Genomic DNA, 21,249 nt, shown 5'->3' with positions numbered 1-21,249 from the left:
CGGGGCTTCTGCACCCCAGTATGCTTTACGTGCGATGACGAAATAGCCGCGATCTCGATAACCGCCCAACTGATGTTCTCGCGAAATAGAATGCGAGAAACTAGAGGTGCTTTGCATGCAGACCAACATTTGGAGCCCATGTATTGTCATAAATCATTGCATAGTTCGGCTGTTCGACTGACTTATTGCTCACCGTTTTCGTTATAGTTCTCGCTGTATCACTGTATACTCAGCTATCTATATTTGTACATGCTCTCTCTTCTATATTTTCGTATACACAAGCTTTGTCTCTAACTGGATGTCGATGTGGTGTTATCAATTTCTGTAGAAGTAATTATTCTAAATTAATTGACGGATTGAAGTGGCTAAAGTGGTGCAAGATGTGATTGAAAATAAAATTGAACCAGTATTGATGAAATTTAAAGAGATTCAATATTAATCACCTGAATACTGATCATGTCAAACCTAACGGATTTAAATCGATCATTTCGAATTGTTATTATCATTATAATAGTGTAGTGTTATGATTTCTATAATCATCTCACAAAACCAAGAATCATAATAATCATGATTTCCATTTTCTGGTGAAGATTATATTAATCCATTCAGATATCTAATCTTTAAAGCCTTATTCGGTCTAATGCGTATGTTAACTCAGTCAATATAACTTGCCAATGCGCAATTGTAGCTGATTATTAGGGTATTAATGAATAAGTCGAGCTTTTAGAGGTAGCCAGTTTCTGTTAAATAAAGCATTATGGAATTAAACCATCCCAAAAAAAACCAAAAAATCCGGAGCAGAGCATTGATCGATTGTTTTAAATTGAGTCAACTATCTTGAGCTCTATGATGGTATGACGGTGCTGGTGGATAGCGCAAAGAGCTGGTGAAAGAACTCAGCGGAAAAGTGATAAATGGGAGATCGAATCACGTCTCGATGGCCCCGTCCATTCGATTCACACTCATCTTCCAATCCTATTTTATTTCTTCACTATTCTCAGTTTTGCTATCTTTATTTCATCATTCGCCCTTTTTGGTAGTCACTTTTGAAACCGTTTTTCTCATCGGGTATTTCAGTGATGTGTGCCAGATTGCCCGGAGATCTTTGGCACGTTTGCTTGCTGTTGATCCTACCCAAGTACCATTCAATCCTTTTTAATTCCATTTTATTGCTTTTTTTATCCAAATATACGTTTCTTTCTTTACTTTGGTAGCTTTTTAATGAGCGAAATAAAGTTGATGAATTATTTGAGTTTCAAAAAAAAATTACTATAATTAATTTTAAACGAAAAAAAACTCAACTACGTCTACTAGAAATTTTCTTGTTAAGATTCTCATGTTCCATGTATACGTAGCAAATTTTTTTACTCGACACTCTTAACATTCTCACAAGTGTACAAGAATGAAGGAATGTAATGAGGTTGTTGAAATTGAATTTTTCTGCGCCACTTTGACCATAGAACTTTATTAGATTTTAACATCCCAGTTCAATCTTAACTTAATAAACTTATATTTCATTTTTATTCTTTTCATACAAGAAATTCAATTCATAATGAAGTTTATTTTCATCTCCTTGGACATGAATATGAGATTCATAGTAACTTTATGAACAAATTTCAAAGAATTTTACATCAATAGTAAAAACTTCATCTGTATAATCCAAAAAATACATAGAATTTTGTCTCGAGCGTATTTTAGTAATAAAATTAATTTTTTTAAGTTATGATTTCAAGTGTCTAGTTTTGATTCGAACTTTTTCCTTCAAATTATCTTTACGAAATTAGGTAATCTAAAAGTCTATCTAAATTAGATACTACTCATTTATATAGACCAATCAAACGATACTTGAAATAGATCCTCAAATTCCAATAATAATATTAGTTAAGTTTCTAAATTGAGTTAAGCGTTAATACCTTTGAGGTTTCGTATTACCAAAAGTAAGTTGAACAACCATCATCAGAAGTGCAAGCTCTGCTATTGCAACGCTAGCAAAACCCGAAGAACTTAAGTAGTAGTGAAGCAAAACAAGCTTACCGCCATACACTTTAAAAGAAGAAGCAATTTTGAACGAGAGATGCCACCCATGAGGAAATTTCACGCGGATACGCATTTACACGACTAGTTGAGGGCTTTCAACCAGGAAGATTCTCAACCTCACATTCTCAAACGTACTCAAAGTATATATCATATATCATATATAGTACATATATATACTATACCAATCCCAATACTAATACCAAATTCTCTTTCTCTTCGTAGTTGGTGTCTTAGTATACCTAATTGAGTTTTCATGCAGCTTGACTGCAAGTTTGTTGATATATCTCGGCTTAAATTTCATTTATTATTCATCACGGTTTACTGTCACGTCAATAAATCGCTTAATTACTATTAATATAAGCTTCAACCTATTTATTTTTTGAGTTATTTAGCAGTTTTTCCAAGAATAAAATTATTTAAAAATATTATGTCACTGCTAGTTAATTGATACCAAATAAATATAAGTCCGCAATTATAAAATGCCATTCACATAATTAATACTAAAACTTAAATTATTTTTTGTGTTTGTAGTTGGTTTCCGAATATAATTTTTCTTGGAAAATAAGATTGTTAGTATAATTAAACAATAAGTTAGTTTTCAAGTTGTGTAATAAATTTGATAATTAGTTGAAGAAATAACTTTAAAATAGTTTTGCTGAAAAGTTTTTATAAATACGACCCAGTTTTTGATTAGTACAAGTTCCTTAACTATCGACTAAAAAAGTAAAAGTTTTCTTTTAATTATCGCAAAACAAAAATCATTAGTAGAGGAATAAAAAAAAAAAGAAAAAGAACAATGATTGCAATTATAATTATAGTCGTGATTAAACCACCGGAAAATTTCAAATTAATTCCATTGTTAAACTTTGTGTGCATTAATTTTGATTATCAGAATGTGGATCTCATATTTGATTTTTAAATATAAATTTTCAAATAAACGCAATATTAACTGCCTCGATAATTTAAAATGAACGTGGATAGCGATTTCACATATACAGCGAGTCGTAACTAAATAATCCAATTGGCATTTGTGGTGTTTCATCAATAACATTTGCCGGTGGTGTATGCTGAGCTAAATTTCTCACTCGGTTTACTTGCTGCCCATAAATTCCATGAAAATTCCGTTTCATCGATACTCAGTGATATAGACGAGTTATAATTTTATAAAACAAACACATCAAGTACGCTATTTATTGCTGTACATTATTTAGTGTTTAATAAACTTGGATAATTTTCATAATCAAAATTCTTTGACCAAGTACTTGTTATTAATGTATCATCATCATTTGGCAAATAATTATTTTTTAATAATTTTTTTTTTTTTTTTTTTTTTTCGTAAAAAAAAATCAGAAACTAACTGATCATTTTTTTTTTATCACACAAAGTTAAAAGATCATAAACTAATCATGAATTGACGCTAGACAGCAAAACTGCTCAAAATTTTATTTTTGAAAATTAATGCATACAACTTTATTTTATTTGTTACAAAAACGCAATAACAAAACTCTAATCTCTTCTTTGAATGTAAAAGGTCTACATGATGTAAATGGCTTCACAACACGTAAATACACTCTACTCAACTAGAATGGTTTGATAACACGCGTTTTGTTCACTCACACGTAAAGTAATGTACATCCTTTGTGCCATTTTTATCATACTTCTACTTCCCTTTCCTTGATCATCATTTTTTCGAGTCCTACCACGTAAAATGAGTTGTCTGCTTCAAAAATGACGTCAAAAAGATCCATTCTTCACCTCAGTCAACTCTCGATCCCTTGAACAAGACCCATTCATCAAAACTTAACTACAACTTGTGTCATTTGCATTTAAGTTGATTCGAAGAAAAAATCCGTTGACAATTTGGCATGAACTCCAGTTGGAAGCTTTGTAGCATTACATTACGAAGTTAACAACAGACTGTTGTCTGGGGAAAAATAAACAAGTAGACAGCTGGAATTTGAACGTGCAATCGATTGGCAATAGCAATAGTGTAGAGTATGTGTATGTGAAGTTAAGTATAGTTACAACGTAATAGTGGGTAGTAAGACATGGAAGAAGGATGGGAACTGTGAAAAGTTGCCAGAAGCTTAAAGTAACGGGGTATCAGTTTGTCCAGCCAAACGTGATGGTGGTGGTGGTTGTTCCGCGCTGTAGAGAAATGGCTGCAGAAGTGGAATCAAAATAAGGGATCGAGCAAAAAGAGAAAAAGTCTAATGGTGGTACTCGTTTATTACCCATTAGCGTGCTTTTCGACGTACCTATCTCACCACCAGTCGTATAATATAATTTAACTAGATAGGGTTCGCGCACGATCAATGGTGCGCGACTAGAACAGGCGACGTAAATTAAATTTCTAGTTTTACACTAAAAAAAATTTTGTGTCAAAAAAGTAGTTAAAAATTAACACACTTTATTTTGAAAAATTTATTTTTATAAATAATTTCAATAAATTTTTATTCAGTTAGATATTAATCATTATTATTCGTATATTGATCGAGAAAAAGGAATGATTTTAAGACACTCAAATGATTAAATTCATAAATCAATATTACATCATCATAACTAACTTATTGACACGTTTGTTGGTGTAAATTGTTCAAATTGATATTTTCTAAATTTAACACCTTGTCATTTAGAATACATCGAGCTCCAATAATTTTTTTACAGTGTATTGGCTAAAAATATTTATTTTTAACGTCATTGTTAAAACTTTATACTCTATATTTTATATTTGTCTTCATACTTCTATGTAGTTTTAAAATTTTATCCATAACTGCCACAAGAAATGTCGACAACTTGATATCAAAAAATTCAGATATAAATCTGTCAAATCCATTCTTGATTCTTGTGTCTTTTTTTATTCAGCTCTACTACCGATGTGGAATAATCTACTAGACTAAACTAGTATTATATAGAGACTAGTATAAGTCTCTTTATATTCCTCAATAAAAGAGTAATTTAAAGTTAAATCGGAACTTATTTTACAGTAGACTGGTCCTAGCCAAAAATCCTTAGCGTACGTTTTTCCAATGATTTTTGGCAATTCGAATCTTCAGTATTCTGCTCATCATTTATCTTTTTATTCTTCAAGTATTTTTACTTCAAACATCCCAGTGAATGGAGTTTGGCTGACTGATAATGTAGGACGAAAAGTGTGGTGTAGTATAAAATAGTGTTATGTATATAATAAAAAAAAACAAGAAACTGTAAATTCAAAAACTCATGAATCTAAAGGGAATAAGCGTGCATGACGAGAATTTTTAACCAGCAAACGCCTCAGGCAAGGCTCTTCACTATTATAGACCTGTACTGGTGAAAATATTTTCACGAGCCCCAAAGTTAAAGCTTTCTCTAACACGCACGTTCGATGGATTCACGGATGGATTTTCATGTCTTCTGGGAATTTCTTATTGGCCTTAGAATCTACTGTGATTATCGTGCAGTCAAGAGAAAAAAATACCATTTATCATAAGGAATACTCTTGAATCATCGTCTTTATTCATTTTTAATGCACACATACATTTTATAATTTTTATCTGTCATTTATTATAAATTATCTTCCAGAATTAAACTTGTAATTTAAATAATTAATTGTTATACTCACAGAGATCAATACTTTTTCATGATCATAAGTCATGACTATTCTATGACTGTCTTTAATAATTAATAATAACGTCCTCCATTATTCACCAATATGCCACCGCTTATTAATCAGAATTTGAAATCGGTTATTGGAATAAAGTTCGTTTGTACATCAAAAATTCAATTCATTAATAATGCCTCCTGATTAATAAAAGAACATGTGATTCTTGGTACTTACATTTCCGTCCTTAATATTTGAGCTTTATATCCTTCAGCTATAATCTTTATATTTCACAACAGCGAAAATAAATTCAAACCAAATTTATTGAAACTATTGACACGATGGCTGATAAATAATTTCAAAATCGTGGAAAATAATCTGACAAAAGCAACAGCAATAACAAACATAAGAACCTCGTTGACTCAGCGAACGCCATAAAGGGTTTCTTTGAGAAAGCAGTTACAAGTGTTGTCATTTTTATTGCTCAAGCCAATCACGATAACACCAGTCGGTCTATTTATTTGTCGAATCTTCTTTCGAACAACATTGATCTTCAATTTAGCACTCCCCAGTTCTTGTTCTCGATGCTGCTGTTGCTGCTAGTGTTGATGTTGTTGTTTTTGCATTCCCGTTCCTTACCTCAACTCGTTCTATTCCCGTAGCTCCGAGCTTTTTACCTCCTACCTTATCAACTGAAAATTTTTTATTTCATCTCGAGACTCATCCTCACACGATTCATCTCCGTCTCGGTTTTTCCCTACCGGACGTCTTTCATCAATCAATTTATTAGCTGGGTTTTTGTATTTATTCCTCTTCTTCCTATTTTTATTCCGCGACTCGTGATCAATTAACTTGTCCTCATCCCGGGTATCAACTTTTGTCTTTTTAGGAAGATTCTTGATTGCCAGCCCCTTCCTCTATCCATGCTTATCTTCCTTCTTTGTAATCCTCCATTACTATCGATTGACTTATCATTCTTTTTGGAATGCCTACATTTTTTTACCAAAATCACTATTATATGATTTGTGACCGCGATCTTTAATTAAATTTCCCCTTCTTCTGTATTTTATCGGCAATATTTTATTATTAATCAATATACTATTATTTTTATCTCCGTCAAATTTTTTTTCCATAAAATTCTTCATCCTTGATTAAATTTCTGCCGACAGTATTTTCCACTTAAGTCTCCTTCCGATTAATCGATTCTTATTTCCTCGATAAACATTATCGAACATGACGTCTTATTGTCTATGATCCTGATATTCGTCTCGAATAATTACACTTTCATGATGATAATGACAATCATTATCATTATCATCATCATAGTCTCCGTGATAAAATATCTCAGTTTTAATGACTTATTCATTAAATTTTTCCTGCTCGTTAGATTAAATTCAAAACCACCCATCACTATTAATCATTCCCGACTTCTTATTATAGTTATTACCAAATGATTCACCAGTTGACCCATTTTCCGAGATGTCCCTAGAGAATTTCAGTGACTCGTCAACTTCATTAAACTTATCGCCTCCACCAAATACTTTTTGTTTCGGTCGTTTAAACTCTCGGTGACCAGATTTATCGATAGTCACGTGGTTCCGTCGTTTACCCTCGGGCTTTCGGTTATTCGTCAGCGGAGTGTCTTCGTCTTTTCCAGCAAACTCCAACAGTGGATGTCCCTTTAGGTGGAGTGCCCACTCACTTGGCTTATCCAACAAGTTTTCTATTACTTTCATATATATTTTCCTTTCTATTTTTCATAGTTATTTTCACTACTACTTCAGAGCTTACCTTCTTTCATTCCTTTCGACTTTTTTCCTTTTCCGCCTTTTCTTTTTCCCTTAGCTTTTTCTCCTCCCAGAGCATCATCTTTTTCTTCGGTTGATCTTTTCAATTTTCCCATACGTAAGGTATTTTTCATCCCTGCATTATTATTGTTATAATTGTTATTTTGTTTATTTGTCATCCCTGCAGTGGAGACATCAAAAGCAGCTGCAATAGCAGAAGGAAAAGAATTTTCGTCATCGTTATTTTCCATTATAATTTTTTTTTTCATCCCATTTAGCAGTACGTCGTAAGGTATTTCCTTCCACTCTGTACTACTACTATCATCCTGCTGTTGGTTCTGGTCCTCTTGATGCTTGTATGTGTTCACAGGCTCAGCGATAGCTTTGACGCCCGATTGGATGCTCATATCACAAACGCATATCCGATTCCGCAGCTCCGTTGACGGTTGAAAGCTTCTAACACCCAGACAACCTGCTTCCAATTGCTTACGGCTCAGCTCAAGGCATCGATAAGGCTGACCCTCGCATGTTTCCTCTCGTACGAGAAATTCAGTCTCAGTTACAGCTTCTATTTCAGTGATTATTGATTTACCGAAATAATTTAAGCGGGTGTAAATGCTTATTGATGCCGGCTCGTTTAACTCCGAATTACCTTTGATGATGTAAGTTTTTTTCATCGATCTAAGAAAGAAACTTTTGATGAATTTCTATTTGAATTATTTTATAAAATCTAAATTATTACCTAGAAATTGGCTCGCGGGGATGGTAGTAAGTAAATAAATTTTTCATCTCCCTACGTTCATTAAGCTCGTTGGTGATTCCCTGAAAAAGTTCTGCTGTTTCAATCTCAACGAATCCTACATAGTGAGATCGATCCATTTCGATGTATTTTGGATTTTCTTTGTACACTTGAATATCGATATTTAGATTGGGTGTGTTGGTGCATTTAAAATCGGCCTCGGGAATAGAGAATACTAGTGATTTACCACGGTGGAAGTTTTGTTCTCTCTCTTCGTTATTGGAATCGTTCGATTGAACGGCTTCGTACTCTGAGTCGAGGAGAGTCCAATTATTGTCGAGTATACGGTACATTATTACTGTTTTTTTTACTATCGCTGAATCGAATACCGTCAGTTTTGGTACGAACAACTAAAAGTATACAAAGTCAATTAAAAACTGGATATAAAGATACTTTATGGTCATAAAGTATTGAATATTTTGGTATTTGTCGAATTTCACTATACTGAAAAACTTTTAGAATAAAAAAAAAAAAAATACTGAAATTAATTGTGTAAAAATAAATAAATAAAGAAACTAACCTTATCGATGACCAACTCAATCATCATTAAATGCAAGTCATGTGAAGCAATTAATGAAGACATTTTGTTTTTAAAATTTTAATAAAAAAAAATATTGACAAAATAAAATATTCAAAACTACCCCATTTTTATTTTGGATTCAAAAGTAAAAACTGTGAAGATTTTCTGCCACAAATAACCCCACAAATTTAGAATTTAGGTTAGCAAAAAAAAATACTAAAAGTATAAAGGTTATAAAACAGTCGTTTGATATTTAAATACCATCAACACTTGATATAATTCGGTAATTAGATTTTCACGGCAGTAATTAAACCGTAGTTATAATAAAAATTTTTATCTCTGATATAATACCGGAGCGATAAAAACGTGAAGCGATACTTGGTAACTGTTCTTATAAGTCTTTTATATCGATATATACATTTGAGTCATTATATTCGCATTAACCGTCGTCACTTCTTAATACTTTTTTATTTTTATTCTCACTGTACATGTAGTGAGGGGTAGAAAGTAGTTATATTTTTTCATTTATTCTTTTTTATTTTTTGCTCATCGACAGACAATTTTCCCATTCTATTCATTCTCCATCTCCAAGTCCAAGTCCGTTCATTTTTTACTTTCGATCTTCTACTCTCGTTCTCAAGTAAATTAACACAAAGTATCTGGATATTTTTTTCCTTCCTTTAATTATATATTCTGTTCATAAAATGAACATTAAGCCTCTACGTCCTAACGGTAATTAAGTGAATAAAGTCTTACTAAGCTCCAACTCTTTGCCCATACTTTTAAAGATTTTTTTTTTATTCTTTTTACATTTATACTTACACTCTCATTTATTATTCTGCTTGAAAAATTTTACTTGAGGTATGATAGTTTAATCATTGATTAGTAATTACGCCTTATAGCTTTGAAAATTATTTTAATAATGTTGAATAAGCATCAGTTAATATTAAAAGTCCAGAATAAAAACTGAAAAAATTACAAATTATAATTTTTACATATTCTGTAATAATTACATTCAAAAATTTAATTTTATTTTCTGTCAAAACACATTTCAAAATTAACTACCAACCGCTCTTAAATGTTACACATATTTAACAATTCAGCGCAATAACTTTCATGCAGGTGCTAAAATCAATATTAAATGCATCCATTTACAAATTAATTTCATATCCAATCTACTAGGTCGTAAATTCATCGGATGATAACTTACTTAGTAGTGAGATGAAGTACATTATTCTAACGCGACATTATATTTTCGAACACTAAAGGTTTATAGCATATACAATCTTCAGCGTCTTACAACCGTAACTCTTCTTGTCTAATTAGTTCTCAGTTCTCTCTAAATTATAAACATAAAATTAATCAGATCTCATAAAATAAATTCATCAATTAAAAGTTTACTAAAAAAATATGAAGCGTGTAAAAACTGCACCGAAAAAAAACGTTAAAATTCTAACTCAGAGGCGAAAAGAATTTAATGGTGTTTTGGATTTCTAGCGAAGGATCCGTTAGTAATATCAAGCCGAGTATGTGGTCGCTATCCAGTTTGGTTAAACAAAAGGTTGAGAGTAGTATCATCAGTATATATGTATGTATACATCCCTTAGAACAGAGTGAAGCTCGTAGCACGTTCATTTGTGGATAACGTTCTCCAGTGGTAACAACTGATGTCCAACCATTGAATGGCCACTTGCTCCACCAGTCGAAGATGTTGAGTGGTATTAAACCTTACAGTAACTACTATTGTAAATAGGTCACCGTGGAGTTCATTTGGTTTAACGAACTTTATCAACTTTATTGTTATCTCCAGCTATGAAAACAATGTATTATCTTTATCTTTATCTTACTGTTTATAATTTGAGTCGAAGATTCCATAGGAAGTGTGTTTATATATAGATATAGAAGCTAAGAGTTGAGATCTTCCGAGAAACTTCAGAAACGCTGAGATTTCAGGAAATACGAGAATTGTCTCCAAGTTCTCATGGCTGTAAAATTGTCTCTAGCAGTAAGGAAGTTGATAAGTCCTGGGAAATTTCATTCTATCCTTTAATTACAGAAACATTTTAAACTGTTTTTAAATCTAAATTACAATAATCATTTCAGAAAAGTATATTTTTGCGATGTGCGAAATAGTTAGATCAAAGTTGTTATTAAATCTAATAGCAAGCTAAACTTGGTGATTAAACAATCTCTTTATAGAATCCAACAAGAATGTTTGCATGCTTGAGGGAGATGATGTGGGTGCGGGAAATTCAAGACAGGAGTTTCGTGTGCAAGTTCTCTGGTATATATCCTGGATATATCCTTATATATATTGTATGGCTATATATTTATATGAAAATTTAACGTGATATCACACAGTACCCGCAGACTTGCATTCTGTTTCATCAAATATAATCCAATGTCTTCCAATCTCATTCTCCAAGACACCAAGACATTCAGCTGTTATCTTTCAGTTAGTTATCTATAAAGCTCATCGCAAAATAAAACTAATTGCTTTAATTAATTAAAACTCGGTTGATTACAGCCTGACTTATTATTCACTGGCGTTACTTTAATCGGGTATTTTATACAAACATTAATTGGGTAAATTGTGTAGATATATAGATATAGGCATACAGATTCTCAATTTAATGGTTATTTAATTAATCGATGCCAATTTAGACACTCTGCAAATATACCTCACGTTGATTAATCATTAGGAATTTATGCGATCATTCTTTTAATCAACTTAAAATTTAATTTATTTCCAATTATATTTACTTTGGTCAGTGGTTTTATCAAGCATATTTTATTAACCTTTTATCCTTCTACCCGACCACTTGAAATCCTTGAAACTTTACGCTATTTTTAGTACGGTTAACAGATAAATAAATGATTATTGAATTAACTATGGAATTGTTCAATCGTCTGAAAACGGAGTTAAATAATAGAAGAGTTTTTTTTAACCAAATAAAAGGCACATTAAACGGCGAGTAATTACTTAAATGCTAATAAGTCTTATTATATATAAAACCAAAGAAAAGATGTCTCATGAGCACTTGAACTCTTTAGCTCAATACTTGTTAAACTCACTCCTGGAATGACTATTCGAGACTTATAAACCGGTACGAGGCTCTTCAGAAAACTCAACTTGAGAGAAAAGGCGACTTCACTAAACAAAAAGAAGACATCCAAAGCCCCAAGTACGAAAAAACGTTTTATCGCCGTGTTAAAAAGAATTTAGCGGCACGAATAGTATAGAATAATAATTATTATTCTATAAAAATTTCAAGTATTGTTTCTGGAGTTTTTATTTTAAAGAAATATCAATGTATTCGATTAAATTTTCAATTAAAATTGTTTGAAAACGGTTTAGTTATTTTTTCTTAATAGTCAATACGTTTAGAAATTTTTTAATTTGTATGATTTGCTTTTATACTCTGTGCCTTAAATTATTGTGAGTATTTGCAATAAATATTTGACCATTAGAAGTTCCTTCATCTTACTTAAAAATAAATTAATAGCTTGAGTCAATATTTTCTTTTATGAATATTCATGTACTTTATTGAATTACCTAGATTTTAATGAGTATCATTTCAAACTGATATTAAATTTTTGTTTCATGTATTAACCATAGAATTTCATTCAATATAAGTTTTGAGGAATAAAGAATTCTTTTTCAATTATTTTTAATTGATTATTATATTTCATACATCTATTCAAACGTCTCAAATTCTTTGAAAACAAAACACTGATTCTACATTTCACTAATGATATTTGTAATTGATCAAAATCAATTTTGTGAGAGTTCAGATTGATGTTAAACAAAGAGATACGCTTTACCAATACATAAATACAGCCAATAACTATATTAATTACCAGAACGGTAATCTGTCGCTCTTTACTTAAGTAACTCCGTGAATTTCTCAATGTTTCAGGTAAGCCAAGTGATTTATCAAGTTTGTTGGCCAAGTAGCTTCTAGAACCGGAGAGTACACACAAAACGAAATTCAAGTTCCTATTGTACTGTGTTGTGATATTCATCTCTGAAATCATCCGAACTACGCAAGGTAATTGACTTCAGGAATGACAGTAGGTTACGTATTTACTAGAATTCTAGGCAATCAGCTATATTGGTCTTTGATGTACTTTCGCTGTGCTCTATACGGAATTACCTTTGCCGGAAGCAACCATGACGTACCTTTTCGCTCTCCTATTGTCTATTCTCTATTCTCTATGCTTCAACTCTGCGCTTTACACTCTGCGTTCTGCTATCTATTGTACAGCTTCAACAGTCACAACTTTAGTATTTTTCACGCATTTTATTCATAAGCTTGTAAAATCTAACACTGATTGCAAAAACTTTCCTAACAATTACAACAACCATAATTGATAGTATCCTAGCATAATTTGAATAGCATAAAGTATTGAATACTGCTTCTAAAATAGCTCAAAGCTATAAAGGCAGCAACAGGCTCACAATTTCGTCTTCTTTAAAATGTCTATGTATGCATTACATGTACAATACCGAGGGCATGTTTGAAATGGAATTTGTTGCTTGTATCATACAACACGGAGTAAGAAAACGTCTTAGAATATAATAGTAGCAGTACAATATAACAACACTCGAGCATACAGTCTATGGATCCTCGAAACCACGTGTAGGAGAGAGACCACCGAGATAAGGAACCAGACTGCCGGCTCTCGCGATATTACAAAAGTTTTCGCACTCATAGTTGGTTCTAGTCGTGCTAACGGGCACAGAATAGAGCTATATATATATATTAGTTTGGTCAGGTAGCACCTTGTGGGAATATTTCGCGTGTTGTAATACAAGTATATACTTTGTTTTCTCTCTCTATTCGCAGACACAACTTTTTCCGTCTTTATTGTCATCCCAAGGATGATTCGGAATATGTCACTGCATATGGCAGCCATGCATGCATGAACATATCCCAGAACATCGGTGAATACCAAACGAAATATGTAACGACTCAAATACGATAAAAGACATATAACAGATATCGAATATTATGCATACATATTGGATGTATTTATTTACTTTGCTGTCGCTATTGTTGCTCTTATTTCAGTCTTCGTTGTTATTCTTTTTATTATTACTGATGTTATGGTTACGATTGAGTAAATACTATTCCAAATTGAAATTTCATAGAACGAAAAATGGTTATTCGGGTCTGTAAATAAAAGAATCGAGCATCCGTGTGTTTGTGGATTTTGAATTTAAAATTTGTTATGTGCAAAAACGAATCTCTTTGTTATTTAAAATGATCATAATTTTTAAGGGATGATTTTTTTGATATACACTGTAGCGCTGGAGGGATTTAGAAGAGAATTATTTATTTGTTATCATGTTTGATGAGTTTTTTTTTTTCTTAAATAGTTAAAGGTACATTTATTTAATGGAAATTTGCGCATAAAACAAAATGATTAACTTATTAGTGGGAAGTTTTCATACAGTTGAAGTTTTTTTTAGTGGGTTCTAGTTTTGGAATTGAAAGGACTTTTAAAAGGCGAGTGCCAATAAATCAAATGGCAAATAGAAGGAACCATTCGATAAATAGCCGTAGAGAAAAGTTGTTAAAGGAGAAAAATAAAGTTTGTTTTATAAAATGTTTAAGAGAAAAAAGAATGAGAATATAATTGATCGAGAGCCAATTTTAGTAGTAAATTTGAGTGGTAAGCGATTTATCACTTTTGAGTTTGTAGGGGAAATAGTTTTTTAAAATAAACAACTAAAAAGACGGGTGTCGAATATCCAAGAGAACTTTAAAGTTCATTGAGACGTACAACTTGAGTGTTAAATGTAAAACTCATTAGTAATTTAATAACGACCTCTTTAGCTAGTTTTAAAAATAAATTTGTGAATATTGTAAATATGAATTTTGTAAAAAAAAAAATCTGCTAATAATTGTTTAAAGAGTAGAACCAATAAATCTGAAAGTTCTAGGACAAAAATCTATACTAAAATGAATATGCAATAAATCTATTTAATGGTCAATTATTTTTTTATAGCCTCGCGTAAGTCAAAAGTATCGCCATAAAAAAGAGCGATTATAATACTTTAAAAATATAAATGATATATATGAAATAATACAAGCGTCCAACACATGTTTTCACTGAGGAGCAGTGTCGATTTTACGAGATCGCATATCCTTTATAAAATAAAATGAAATAATACCATGGAGAGTGCAGCAGAGCTTCACTTTGTCCGCGAGATATATTATCGAAAATTGCGTTCGGAACTCAATAACCGTCGACGTATCGTCAATAAATTCGATTTGATGGCGTCTTTATGAGCAAGTTCTTATCGCAGCTTTCCCGGTGAGACCTTTGTGGGTCTTTACCAAAGGTCTTCCTGCTTTTTTCTTTGCTATCATACCTTCATCTATTTTTTATTTTCCTCTTTCTCTTCACTTATTCTTACTCTTACTCTTATTTTTTCATTCTTCCGACGCCTTTAAAAGACCGCCGGTGAGGTCGACTACGAAACCAACGTAATAAATCCGCGTGGGAGTAGTCGAGCATTTGGGAACTCTAAATCGATAGAGAGATGAAGAGCAACCGTAATTCGGCACGTAATTCTCCGCGCCCCCCCGCTATTGCTGGATCACACTGAAAAGACGAATTTGCTCGTCGTGCCGGATAATCAGTCAGATAAGTACTTAGATTTCTGCCTTCACAATAAGTAAGTTTGTTTTTTACTTAAACTTAAAATTATTCGTACACTTAAAAAAAAAAAAAAAATTATTTTGAAGTGAGGTTTATTATTTATTTTCATTCTAGATTTTCTTCTTACAAGTCGATTTCTTAGCTTGAAAAATTCTACAACTTCTTTTCAGTATACTAAATAAAAAATCAAGTAAAACGAAAAAGAACATCAATTAATAATAACTTAACCGATAGTAAGAATTTATTTTTAATTAAATTTTTTTAAAGAAAGTAGTTTACAAGAATGATTTTTAATAACCATTCACATTTAAATATTTTCTCTGGCTGATTATGATTACTTTAAAGTTTTTTCTACATTTATTTTACTAGATAAGCCTACAAAGAAGGTTATTTATCGAACAGTTCCTTAACAAAGGGCCAGGTGAATAAAAGGAATCCGACAGTCTTCGAGTTTGGTATAAACTGTCAACGACTGATACGAGAGTATAGATTTTGTTAAAGATTTGTTTCTATGGATAGGGATGAAAAAAGTACATAAACCCTTTTCTACTCTATATAAAATAGAACCCAAGTAAAACTTTTGTGATTAAACTCACGGACATACTTTGACGGGTTGATAAATAAATAGTTTTGCTGTTGTTAGTTTTCACAGACTCGTCTATCTGCGCAAATAATCCAGATAATCTCATCGCTCCTCGTAATAAACTCTCCCTTATATATAATACTTAATAAGAAGATATAATGAAGTTAAGAAGATATAATCATATTTATACTACAAATTTTTTGTAACCACTATAAAATATTCCATAAAACCCTTTAAGAAGTATTTTTATATTTTAGGATGAAAAAATTTAGCATCACATTTTATGCTTTTCGCGTGTTATCAACGCACCCCAGAAATTTCTGAAAGCTAATAAATCTCTAGAAAGAATACTCATTTTATTTGAACAAACACTCATAAAGTTTTAAAAAGTCATTATTTTTTCTCAAGTATTTTTAAATGAACAAATATTTTAAGTATAATCACACATTACAAATTAACAATTTATATATTGACAAGTAACCTCAAAAAGCTTTCAAGAAATCAGCATATCGTATTCGTGTATAATCCGCGTGCTTATAATGTATTCGTCGAGGATTTGACGTAAAGTCATATCCGGAATGGCTTTGCGTTACACCCATTATAAGTAATGTGATGTATGAGTTTTCTGTCCTCGCACTCACTTGTAGTGAAAACCAAAATCCTCAGTGCTAAAAAAATTGTAATAAAACATTAAACACAAAAATATCAAGTCGTAAAAGACTCACCTGGATTATGTATATACACAGTAGAAGCATTAGCATACATAAAACCGACAAATTGATGTGCGAAAAAGTCATATGTGTATTATTATAAAAACCAAATTTAGCTTGTGCCATTCGCATATTGCGAGTCGTCCTTCATCCGGATCTTCGCTAAGTTCAATGTACTTTTATGTTTTAAATTCAATCATTCTGGTAATTATCACTACTATAAACTGAGTATCATAAAGTATGTGATAAAAAAAAAAGGGATTTGAATTCATTATTGAAGTATTTCAATATTGATTCACATAAAATATAGAAGATTTAATACTTTGGTTTTTGAAGGCTATTACGTGGGTAAAGCCATAGTTTACGTTTTCGCGATTAATGTATTGTACATTATGTGTTAAAAAAAAGGATTAATGTGCAGAGAATAAAAAGTAGAGGGTGAAATATTCATATTAAAACATAGAACGGAAGGATTTACGTTTTTTGTTTCGGTTTTAAAGAGAGTATAATGCCAGGGCGAAATAATACTTTTCTGTTGTTTATGCTCGTGTGTGTGGTGCCTATGAATCGCGGTGATATCATAAATAATTCCAAGAGGCCGTATAATACGGTACTTTATCAATGGGGTGACATTTTCTCGGCGTTGGTTGCACCTTCCAACGTCCTTAGCTCAAAGGAAACAAGTAAAGACTTGTCTAGTAAACTTGCTGGTGGAATTAGTATTTGTGTGCAAAGATTAAAGACTTATAAGAGCCATTGTTCAGTATAAGTTTAATATGTAGTGTAGAAAGTCGAAAATTTTATTCTATCAGAAATTTGACACCTGGTTTGTATTATTATTGATGAAAGTTGTAGGTAATAAGAGGAATAAGGGTGACAACAGTCGAAAAGGGCTCTTATGGATTTTCAAGCGCAACTTATAACGATTACGACCGTTTATTCCAGATGATTGGTCGCGCTTTACAAAGTAAGTCCACGACTTCACTGACCCAGAATTTCCTTTCGGGGAATTTTCTGAGAGGATTTTAAATTCAGGCACTGAGGAGGAAAATTCGTTTCATATTTTTATCTCGTCTTCGCCAGCTGAAATCTACTTTTTCGAATCTTAAGAGAAGTTAAAATTGAAAAGTCATGTCGTTGATTTTTTTTTCTCCTTCCAATATTTAATGCTTGCAGTAAAAAAATTTATTAACTTTCATACACAATTAGGAATGTTGAATAAAGATTACGGTAATTTTTTGCCATTGTGTAAACCTTGATCTATTCCTGTATTTTAAATAAAAATTCCGGAAAAGTTAAATTATTTTATAAAAAAACTCTTGGAAGCTTTCTCTTCATCCGTGAAAAATGAACCCTTATATGTTTAAGCAAATAAGCTACTGAGATTAAAAACCCACAGTACCTGACCAAAGAGTACAGCAAGTTAATAACATCGTTTATACTAGCTGCTAAAACAAAACGATATTTAGGTCAAAAGGTATCAGACTGGGCTAATAAACACACTAACCTCAGTGTACTATAGTTATTTTTAATGTATATTGAAAGAAGTACTCTCTCAAGCACTAAAAGTACACGTTGCCCCAGCAATTATGCTTGTCTAATCTCTATCTCGAGTTCGCTCAATTCTCAAGTTACTCAAATATCCTTTCGTGAGGAAACCATGATACAAAGTTACCACTAATTGCAACTGACCTGAAGCCACGCCATGTCCTGAGCTTTCATTATACCCATAGTCAATTTGGATTCTCATTTTTTATTGTCTAATGCACTTTAATTTCCTTGTACTACCAGAACATTTTATTTTGTGAGCCCGACAATTGAAAATTTCTTCAGAAGAGGTCAATTTTTTAAAGTAACATTTTAATAATTTGATTTTACCTATTAAAAGAAAAATAAATTACAATTTAAGAATCTAAAAAAATGATTTAATAGCAAACATATCTAAAAAGTAGACGATTTAAAATCGATAAAAATAATGTTGAAAGATTTTGTTATATACACATATACAGGGATATATACTGGTCAAAGCGATTTTCTTCTCTATTCATTGAAAAAAAGTAAATATCAAAAGCAATATCAAATGCTAGAGTATGCACAAGCTATTGGAATCAAGTTATCATTCAAACCAATTGGGTATTACCAAATGCCGAATATGTCTAGCGTAACGCAAAGCCGCGTTCGAGTTAGCTACAAAGCAAACAACATCAATCAAGAGTAGTTGCCAGTAGATTGAAGCACTGCTGTCGGTATACATAATGAGAATGAGGAATGTTAATATCAGGACTCTGATGATACATGATCCCATTGGGAGACGGTCATGCCAGGAAGACGGTATTTCAACTAGAATAATATCAGCTGCACAGGTAAAGTCTGCTTTTCATTGATCCCACAATGCTTGGGTTCACAGCTTTGAATATGCTATCATATAATTTCCTCTATTCTCCCATTACAATGTTATCGGATTTAATCGTCAAGCATTTAACTGAGTATAGGGGTTAATTTTACTATTGTAATACTATTCCCGGTTTGCGATTTGCGTTTCGTAGGTTCAAAAATGTTCAAAAATGTTCAAAAATAATATAAATAATAAATTAGTATAAATGTTCAGGTAAACGGATGAATAGGATGTACTTTCAGGAAGCATTTGTTTGGAAGGAATTAAAATAACTTAGCATTGAATAATGTAGACAATTTATCTCAGGAATACCTACCCGCTGTTGTAAATTGTTGATTCAGGTCGCGTGTACTCTTAGTCCATGAAGATTAATAAAGAGCCAAGAGGAAAGAGGTAAGCTGGATCCACTTCTTAGAAGAAAACGTGTGTGTATAAGTTGAACCTAAAGCTTCAAGAGAAGATGAAGAAGCAGCAACGAGCACTGAGAAGGCGTTACGTTTACCTTCCGAAAGCATTCACTTCAAGACCGATAAGGATGCACGGGTTAAGAAGACAACCCGGAAAGGCTTCCTCGAGAAGGTTTATAATGGACCCAGGAATTTAAGCCAGTATATTTCTAAGACGTTTACACGGTAGAGGTTGGGCAGCATTAAATCTTTTAACTTTCTATATATCCACTTTTCTTAAGATATACTTTCTCACTTACCCTGTGCTTGTTGAGGTTTTTATTTTATAGAGAAGATTACTGTGTTTGTTTCTTCAACTTCCTTCAATCTGGGTCACTTTTTTTTGGTCATGTTTATGGAATATAATTGGTGGAAATTTTTAAATATTGTGAAACTTTTTCTACAGAAATCGACTTGAAGCAGAGGGAAATTTTTTTGACAGAATAAACGGGCCGGAATTATAAAAATTTAACATCAAAAGGACTCAATAAATTGGAAAAAAAAGTACAATAAATATACTTTGAAGCGTGTGTAGTAAATTTTGGATTTTATTTTTATTTGAATTGTCGAATATTTTGCGACGATATTCCGATCATTATCTGTGAAATGGGAATGAATGAAGGGGAGCCGAATATAGAATAGAAGACGCGCTGTCTATCGAACACGTCGAAATGATATAAAACGGCGAATATATGACACCGGTGCTAGCGTAATCCATTTGCTTTTGAAGGCGTTCTATCAGTGATCGATGTGCCCATCGAAGCAAAATATAGCCTCACGCTCATATCCTTTTTTTCCTCCAGCTTGAATATATATACATATTTTTTTTGCTCTTAAAAGCCTTCCTCTCTTTTTAAATTGGCGGTTCCAAGCTCTTTAATCTAATTGGAATGACAACAGCCTGACACCAAGAGAGTTGAGAGAAATTGAATGTTTTTAAGCCGATTTACTGGTACTAAATTTTAAAAGTGATACAATTATCGGAAACGATTGATGTATCGCTGACCTGAAAAACTGACGCATGTATATTGCGTAACAATAATATATATAGACGAAGCTTGGGAAAAATTTGATAGCCAGCAGATGGACGTTGAAAATTATTCTCACCGTGTTACTATCACTATTACGCTGTCCCAGTTCACAAATACTATAAATGTGCTATGTGTTGCGGTTTTTTCCAGTTCCTCATTCTCCAAATCCTTGCTAATAACCGCAAAACTTCGCGAGAATAAATTGAAATGAAATGTACCGGTTTGCTGACTTTTTTTATTAACAATAAAAAATAAAAACACAATATAAAGTATTTTCTGATACACTATTTTCGATATTAATTTATCAATCTCAATTTATTGCGGTTTCTGTAAAAAAGCTTTTTGAACTCATAACAAAGCGAAGCAAATTGAAACGTTGAAAAAAAAAGGCTTGTATTATTTCAAAATAAAATGCTTTACGGTCAGTTGCATTTATTACTAATGTTCACATCAGAAAAACATTTATTTTTAAGCCCTCAAATTTCCATAGAAATATAATAATGAAAAAAAAAAAAAAAAAAAAAAAATCTACAAAAATTTTCTTAGGATATTTTTTTCTTCTAAATTGTATTTAAATTCAATTATTATATTACCCATTGCATCTTCTTCTTTTAAGTGGCGCCAAGAAAACAAATTAAAAATTTATTTATTTGAAGAACTTTTAACCTATTTCTCCGCCGTATCTT

At 31.9% G+C, this 21,249-nt stretch overlaps 1 protein-coding gene across 6 annotated transcripts in view; it reads left to right on the top strand.

Moving 5' to 3' along the window:
- Positions 1–21,249, top strand: part of Fstl5 (follistatin-like 5) — a 197,697-nt gene that overhangs the window by 78,696 nt on the left and 97,752 nt on the right. For 2 of the 6 annotated variants that reach the window (XM_074249118.1, XM_074249117.1), the window contains exon 4: positions 12,647–12,778. The exons of the other annotated variants lie outside the window; for them this stretch is intronic. The gene's annotated coding sequence lies outside the window, so the exon portion shown is untranslated. The remainder of the gene's footprint in view (positions 1–12,646; positions 12,779–21,249) is intronic. 6 annotated transcript variants of the gene reach the window in all.

Source organism: Cotesia typhae, unplaced genomic scaffold (genome assembly GCF_013202065.1).
Source record: "Cotesia typhae breed Kobodo isofemale line unplaced genomic scaffold, CoteBio_Ctyphae contig_5, whole genome shotgun sequence".
NCBI classification, from domain to species: domain Eukaryota; kingdom Metazoa; phylum Arthropoda; class Insecta; order Hymenoptera; family Braconidae; genus Cotesia; species Cotesia typhae.
This window is presented reverse-complemented; position numbering and strand designations above follow the sequence as displayed.